Below are 8,525 nucleotides of genomic sequence, written 5' to 3' on the forward strand. Positions count from 1 at the left end.
TCATGCTCTGTGGGTTCTTCTGCAGTTATTAATTCAGTTTTTCTCCTTGTGTTTTCAGGTAGTTTTACTTGCTGCTTCTCTGCTCCACACACAATTTGTTGCTGTTAGCCACAATTGTTCTACGTTTGTCTTCCTCGCAGGATATCTCTATGGTTTCCTTTCTTCTCTGACAGTTTGTTACCACACAGTTTGTAATTCAGCCACTGAGGTTAATGCCTTTGTCTTACTTTTATCCCAGTTCTGCAAAAATCCTGCCTCTGCAGTGTTTTTGTTTCCTATTATTGCCAAGCTTCCACTTCGTGGTCCTGTGATTGGGCAATTCCTCCTGAACCCCATTAGTATGGAATCAGATTTGTTTCAGAATCTCCAAGCAAAACTTTTTAAAACTCAAGCAAAAAACAGCAAAACTTTCTAAAACTTAAGTAAAATAAATTATCTCAAAATCAAAAATTATCAATCATCATGAAAACTATTAGGCTTTTATTTGGTTAAATTGAGTAGTTTTGTTTGTAGTTTCCTCTTCCTCTTCCTCCCTTCTCGCTATTTTGGTTGCGCCTCACAGTCTTTGGTTTTGATTGTTTGGTTTAATTTCTGACACAAACCTTTCATGGGCGGGCTCTTTCAGGGAAGCATTCCGATTGGCTGGTGAGTTTTGGAGTTGTTGTTGTTTTTTTCTTGAGTTTTAAAAAGTTTTGTTTGGAGATTCTGAAACAAATCTGATTCCATACAGTTGCATGAATTGTGGCAAAGTCTTGTAAATTTACTCTTATTTACTGTAACTTAGAGTAAAATCTACAAAACTCTTGGCCTAGAGATGCTAACTGTACTCTGTTGGTTTGGTTTGCTTTGTTTCACAGCTTACAAACTGCAGATGGAAAATGTTAGTTATTAGCTAACATTTGCTAATAGCTAACTAGCTATTAGCTAACATTATCCACAGGGAGGAATAACCAAAAAAAACTTGTAATTAATTCCTTCAGGAGGTGGTGACCAAACCTAAGCAAGAACAGCTCAATGTTTACTCAAGTAACTATTTATGTAGATTTAATTACATTTCCTAAAAATAAAAAAACAAATCTAAAGTAATACTCATTAAAAGGTTATTATGCTTTTTCCCCCCTATTAATGTAACTGTACCCCAATAAGGTGACAGAAAGGCAAGAGTCAGATGTGAACATTTTTGCAGGCAACATTGCCTGTGAAGCACACCTGTCCATCAAAAGTCCATCTTTTCTATTTTTCTGTACCTTAAAATAAAGAAAGTTATAAATACAAGATACTTTTCTCAGACGTTTATCTTTATGAACAGTCATGAAGGTCTAAATTTTCTCTTTGTATGCACCTTTTTTTCTGACAAGATGTGTAAGTTGTGTTAACATCCCCAGAGCCAAACAAAATCAAGTAATGCAGGTTTAAAAGTGACCAAAGGCCTTTGGCGTTACATGACTGAGCTGTGGGAATGATTCACACAAGTGAATTTAAAAGTTACTAATTGCACCAGCAGATACTGTAAACCATACCACAGCCTATAGACTCTAATGTGGTTTCTCACTAATGACATGACATGATGAACAAGCTCTTAATTATGTTTCCACTTCATCTGATGCTCATGTTAATAAAGCCGCAGTCTTTCAACAGTTCTTCCTCTACTTCACAAAGTTCTCTCAGTTTCCCCTTTTTTTTCCAGGTACTCCAACTCCAGAACTGCTGCTGGTACGTATTTACCTATGCTGGTATCCAGACGTTTGTACCAGATAGACATTATTGATGTTTGCTGCATCAACAGCTGCATTTTCAGTGTTATGAAGACAGTTTTTTTTTTAACATGATAATGTGACAGGTTGAATGGATAAGCTACTCTGAAAGAAACTGAATATTTAGTTTTAAATCAGCCATGAAACGCATTGACTCTTTTACAGGCGACATCCTCTGTGAGTGATTTAAACTGTCAGCTGATTTAGACCTTTCCATCCATCCATCCAATTTTTTAATGAACAGTAGTTGAACTAAGGGAAGCTGGGGCTTTTCCCAGCAATCACTGGGTGAGGGACAGGGTACACCCTGGACAGATCACCAGACCATCACAGCCTGTACTGTTGCATTGGACCAAATTCTATACTCCACATTGGCAAAGGAAACTAAACGGATTTGGGTATTAATGCAAAAAAATATGCATAAATGTCTTTATATTAAGCCGTAAATTGTTGCACAGTTCATTTTCCTCTGCAGCGGTTTCAACTAATACAACACAGATTATTAAAACTTTTACTAAAATGGTATTTATGACAAATAATAAATTCCATGAACTTTGTTGTATTTGGCCAAAACCTAATATTTTCCAAGTATCCATTATGGGACATTGTCTAAATGCACCTGAACCCGAATGCAAATCTTGAATCCCCTGCTAACATCAACAGTGTTCAGTCAAGACATTAAATCTCATGAATAAATGTCACGCATTGACAGTGTACCAGTTCTTAAGTTCTTTCCTTTCCCGAAAGCAGTATGCTCCTATTTTCACAACAGGGTTGCATGTCTCCTTCATGAAAATGTATATTTACCACCGATACCTAGCAATACCTCTTACCTCAGATAATCCCCAACCAACACACACGTGGTGCTGCATGAACGACAATAATCCATGGAAATTATGCTGTCATAGCTACAAACACTGTGGCAGATATATTTCCATGTGTCCTCCACTTCAAGCAATGAATCAATCATGCTTACATGCAATAAAACCATAAAGAGGGTGTGATTGTTATTGTACTAAATGTGATGTTGTCAGGGGGCCATTTTTTTTCTTTCTTTTGCCCTGCTGCTTCTTTTACTGCTGGTCATAGATGAGTGTTTTATGGCTCCATGGTTGCTAGTGCACAGTCTTGATTCAGTAATGGGGCCCTCAGATTCCCGTAAGACTGCTTTTAAACACACTGATGTTGTAATTATGGCTGGCAAGGCGCTATGATGCAGCAAAAAGCAGTGCGGACATCTTTGTGTGGCCTTTGTAAAAACTTCTCCTGGAAATCTGGGGCCGAATGACTTCAAGCCTGACCTCTGCATCAGAGCTCACACGACCCTCCCTGATGTTCCAGCCTGTGGAAACCATCCTGCATGTTTTCTTTTAAAGTTCTGAAATAACAATGAAATACAATGGAGGCGCCAGGCCGCAGCCCACGCTAATCTGGACACACCTAGTGTAGTGTTCAAGTCACGCTCGGCACCCCACTCTGAATTTCTGCAGCATGTTGTTCTTGTGTTCTTAAAGAAGAAAGTGGAAAAATGAAAAGAGTGTTAGCGAGTTATAGAGTGACTTACTGGACCCCAGTTTGAGACCCTGGCATGAAAACTGGTCTTTGCCGTTAGATCAGCCGGACAGAGGGTGGGATTTTTTTCGTGCTAGCGGCTGTTTCTCCTTGGGTGGTGCACAGCAAGGACAGTGGCAAACCTATTAGCTGTTATACTTGTACCCACATATTGGATTTCTGTGGAATAATATTTGGGTTACTGGTGACTCCCCCTGTCCAGTGTTCAGTCCACACTGCTCAGCTGGCCTCAAAACCCAGGAGAAACATGCGAAAATATCAAAGATAGCACTTCGAAACCAACAAGAATGTGAAAGAATACAGAGGAACCCAACTCAGGTTTCTTTTTATTTCATCCAGCACTTCTCCTGCAGCCTGACTGATTTGATTTATCTATAAATCATTGTGAAATGACCATCAGAAAAAGATGTATTGCTTTTATTTTTTCAAAGAAGTAAAACAAATAAAGACAGGATGATAAGAAACTATGACTGGCTTTGTAGCTGGACATTTTGTCTGTCTGCAGTGCTGCAGCTCTAATGTAAACATTCTGCAAGGCTCTCTCCTAGATGGAACTATTGTTTATAGAGAGAATTAAGAAAGAAGAAAGGCACTAAAGATGATGTATGAGGACAAGTCTTCTGTGAAAGAGGAGTAATGAAGATGGTGCAGACGTTCCTCAATTTTCTTAAAGGAAAAGTGAACATATTAAATACAACAGCGAAAGCATCAGTGAAAAATGTCTAAGAAGCCTCAAGAAGCGTGTTTCACTGCCTTTCGCTGCACAAACCCTGTGCTTTGCTTTGTTCTCTCCTCATTCTTTTTTATTTTGTTATTTTTGAGAAGACTAACAATAGAAACTCACCAAAACCAAGCACAAAAGAAAGTGTTTACAAAAGATGATGGGATAAAGTTTACATTGTGAATGTTTCATTTTTTTCTTGGTGATATATGCACCTGCAGATTGAACAGTGTTCTGCAGCACCGCTGCAACAGCTTTTGGCTGTGAGCAACGCCGGATTATCCAATAGGTAAAATGGGCACAGCCCCAGGGGCCCATACCCACTTGGGCCTCATGTTGGACCCACAAAGGGCATACACCAGCAGTTTAAGAAAACACGTTTAAAAAAAAAAAAAAAAAAAAGTTTTAGATATGTCAGCCGATAACCAATTAAAAAAATACAATACCTATACAATCTCAGCCTTAAAAGAGTTATTTGGTTGGTCTGACCGAACTATGGATAAAGTAGTTAGCTGTGAGAATGAGCAAGAATAAGAGATAGATACACCACAGTGTCTATTGTATTGCTATTGGTACCACTGGCTGAGAGATGTTAGAAATGTCGTTTCACAGTATATTATTAGCAATTTTCACGAAGTTGCGGTGGGGAAGGTGAACCTGGAACACGGAAAACATCACATCATAACTGCTGGCCAGTGACCCTCTTGTTATTAGGCCAAAGCACTTACCACTCCACCACTGTGTAGCCTTTAAAAAATACTGTCTTCATAAGAAATTAAAGTTGGGTTTACTTCACTCTGAGGAGTAACATTGACATGAGAGACCCGGGTCTGGAATTATGAACAAAAAAACTGGGGTAGTTTACAGCTCCAAGCAGCATTTTGCCCATTTAAAGGTCTGTGACCCACTTTTGGGTCGGGAACCACCAGTTGAAAATCACAGTATATAACTATTTTTATTTGAACAAGGTTTGAAACTTTCAAACTTTGATATGTCCTCTCGTGTTATCTTGTCACTGACATTTTTCACGTGTTTGTTTTTGCTGTGGCAACCATGATTATGTGACGTACCTGATTAGGTGATGAATGTCAGGTGTACTGAATAAAGTGTTGTGGTTGATTCACAGAAACAAAGGGCAGTATGTGTATGTTGTGTTTATGCCACATTGAACGTTGTTCATTTGGATCCTGCTAATGGCTTTTCAGTTTGACAAAATCCACTAAAACAAACATCAGAGAGATATTCTATATGAACAGAACCCATATGAACGTTACCAGCGTGATTATAATATGATAATAACTCAAGTATTTACTTGCATTCATTCATAGGATGCTCCGCAATAGTTTTACACATTCACTGAATGTTGTCTCGCAGTTCAACTATGCTTTGCTAATTGTTTGCAAAAAAAAAACAAACTAATTTGACAAACCACCACTACTCAGAAGTTAGACTTCATCCAAATCCAGGGAGAGTAGAGTGGGAATTATTGCATTTTAGATTGTCACTCTGTGAAAACAGTCATGGTAAGCAGAGAAAACTGAACAAGAGCAAACCTCCACAGCCATAATTCAGCCTCAGAGGCAACAGAGGTGCTGGCACGAATGCGGGCACTCAAACTGAATAAAAACTGAATGCCGTCAAGGTCACAGTGCCACAATCCACTCAATCGCATTGCTTTAGGAAGCCAGAAATGTTGAAACAGATGTTTTTCATATTAGCTTTGTGGCGTGAAGTTGATGAGAGCTCTGTTACATAGTGCAACGTGCTGTGCTGCTGTAGGAGTTGCACTCAATTTCATCTCTCCCTAATTATTCACAATAAGCCCCCGCTTTCTCTGTGTTGACTCACACAAATCTGTCTGAAGACCTGCTCTGTTGCAGGAGTCATAAGCCACCATTAATCCCCTTTTAGAGCTAATATTAGTGTGTGTCAGGATTCTCAAATGGTCGGCACTAAAAGGCCTTTTGATAACATCATTTTAACAGTTTACATTTGAGTATGTGTGTGCTTCGTTTTCTGAGCATGAAGCTTCCCACCAGAAACAGAAATGGAAACCAAACACTGAAGCCCTAAAATAAATCACCTTTTATGATTAATTTTATTGACTTGAAGCGGAGGTGGGAATATTTACTGTAGGACTTTCCAACCTGGACATCATCAAAGTCTCCAAGCCTCCATTTGCCAGGATACTTTACATTTGTCCTGCTGTGCCCTCAGTGTACCTGGCTGTGTAAATACGACAGGATTTGTTCTGGGCTGCTTAATGATGTTTGGAAGTATATTATGCTCATGAAAGCAGTGGTAAAGCAATAAATAAGGAGCGGGTCTAATCCAGTATGCATGCTCTCATGTGGATGTATCTGACATTGTCCAGTGCCGTCTCATGCATTTGTCCTCTGTTCTCTTTCCCTACCTCCCTATATACACATACACACAGGCTATGCTTCTCCAGCCTGGGAACAAATGAGAATGAACATACAGTTAAAGTTTCTGGCTGTTTTTGTTGCCCTGTACCTCTGTTTCCCTCTGCCTTACCCCTCAATCTGAGGGTTGAAGTAGCTTGTTTTCCAATTAAACCATTGCCTTCTTTGCAGAGAAGCCAGAAGATACTTTATTCATTTTACTACATGGCACATATGGTTAAAATTAATCCAATTTAATCTAGCAACTTCAACAGAATGGCAAACTGATTAGCACTGTGACTCCACCGTAAGAAGGTTGCTGGTTCAACCCTTGAAGGTTGTGTGTTCTTTCCAGGTTAGGGGGTGAGATTGTTATGTAGATTTGTGTGTCATCAGCATAACTATGGTAACATTTTAAAAAAAAAAAAATTTTTTTTTAAAAAATCATTTGCGTGAGTGGGAGCATGCTGATGTTGAACAGCAGTGGCCCCTAAATGGAGCCTTGGGGAACGCCACTGGTTATTTTGGATTGCTCAGATTCATAGTTACCGGTACTTTTGGAAACAAACTAGTCCCTGAACTTTAAATAAAGCTCAAATCACTCAATAGCAGTTAACATGGTATCATGAACACAATGCCTGACATTGCTCAGCATGTTCTCAGAGTTTGCAACACATTCTTCTGGTATTCATCTAGATTTCTTTACAAACATCAGAGACAGCTGGGTTTTGAGGATATTTATTTATGCTCTTTTCCCATGGTCAGTGGCAGCACCTTACACACTGAGATGATATTTAAGATATTTTCAGATATTTTTAGATAATGCAGAATTATGAGAGGATGAGAGTAACTCCAGGACTACAGAAAACATCAGTTTTAGCCTTACATTAACATACATGTCACAACTTGACTCCACTCTGAGAAGAGTCAAGGTGAAGAACCAGCTGCAGGACAAGAGAGAAGGACTGGTCTGTTTTCTGATTGTTGCACTTAGGTAGAAGTAGTTGATCTTCTTATATCCACAGAATTGTTTAAACAGAACATGACAGGTCTGCTCTGTCTTGTTTTGGTGGTGTTTGGGGGCAAGAAGTGAAAGTTGTGAACTCATGCACATGCACATTGTTATTACATTGCTGAACCTCCTGTTCCTTTTTGCTTGGTAACTACTAACAAAAAAAAAAGGTTCAAGTAAAAGTGCATATTAAACAGAAATTAGCTCATCTGTTTGCAAGCTTTCCTGCAAACATATGTGAAACATTTCTTCTCCTGGTGTAAAACATAAAAAGAAACAAGCATCTTAAAAACTAACTGTTGGTTACAAGTGAAAATTCTGCTTTAATTTGTTTTCATTGGAGTCTATGTGCCAATTGGATATTTTATTGAGATTTTCAGAAGTCTAACACAGAATGTCAGTGTGTTGTTGTAGAGAGTTATAATATATGAGAGAACACAACTTTTCCTGCATTTACACAAAATTACAAAAAATTTTGTTTACAAAATTTACACAAGCAGAATAAAACTGGTTCTGTGGTTAAAAAAAAATCTACTCCAAATTTCAGTTACTGCCAAGGAAGATCTGTTGATTCCGATTATTGTATAAAGGCTGGTACATTGGTCCCTAGATCGCTTGGCACTTCCTCCTCATGCTGCTTATCAGCTCAGTCACACACTGAGTGTTATGATGTGGTGGTTTCTGTTTTGATGTGGTGGTTTCATTCAGTGCCTTAGTTTCTAGTTTCCTGTTTTATTTTGTAGTTTTTCCTGTTTAGTTCTCTTGGTTCTTGTTTTGCTTCATTGATTTTCTGTTCATTGGTTTCGAAAGTCTGACCATGTTTTACCAATTTTGTCTTCCCTTCACTGGCTCCCTGTCCGTTACAGAATTGATTTTAAGATTCTTTTATTTGTTTTTAAATGCCTGAACGGTCTGGCCCCTCGCTACCTGTCAGACCTGCTGGTGAGGTATTCCCCTACACGCTCTCTGAGGTCCACAGATCAACTTCTGCTTGTGGTTCCTAAGACGAAGCGTAAACTGAGAGGTGACCGAGCTTTTTCTGTTATTGGTCCCAAGTTGTGGAA

This window comes from Telmatherina bonti, assembly GCF_933228915.1.
Source record: "Telmatherina bonti genome assembly, chromosome: 5".
In the NCBI taxonomy this organism is placed as follows: domain Eukaryota; kingdom Metazoa; phylum Chordata; class Actinopteri; order Atheriniformes; family Telmatherinidae; genus Telmatherina; species Telmatherina bonti.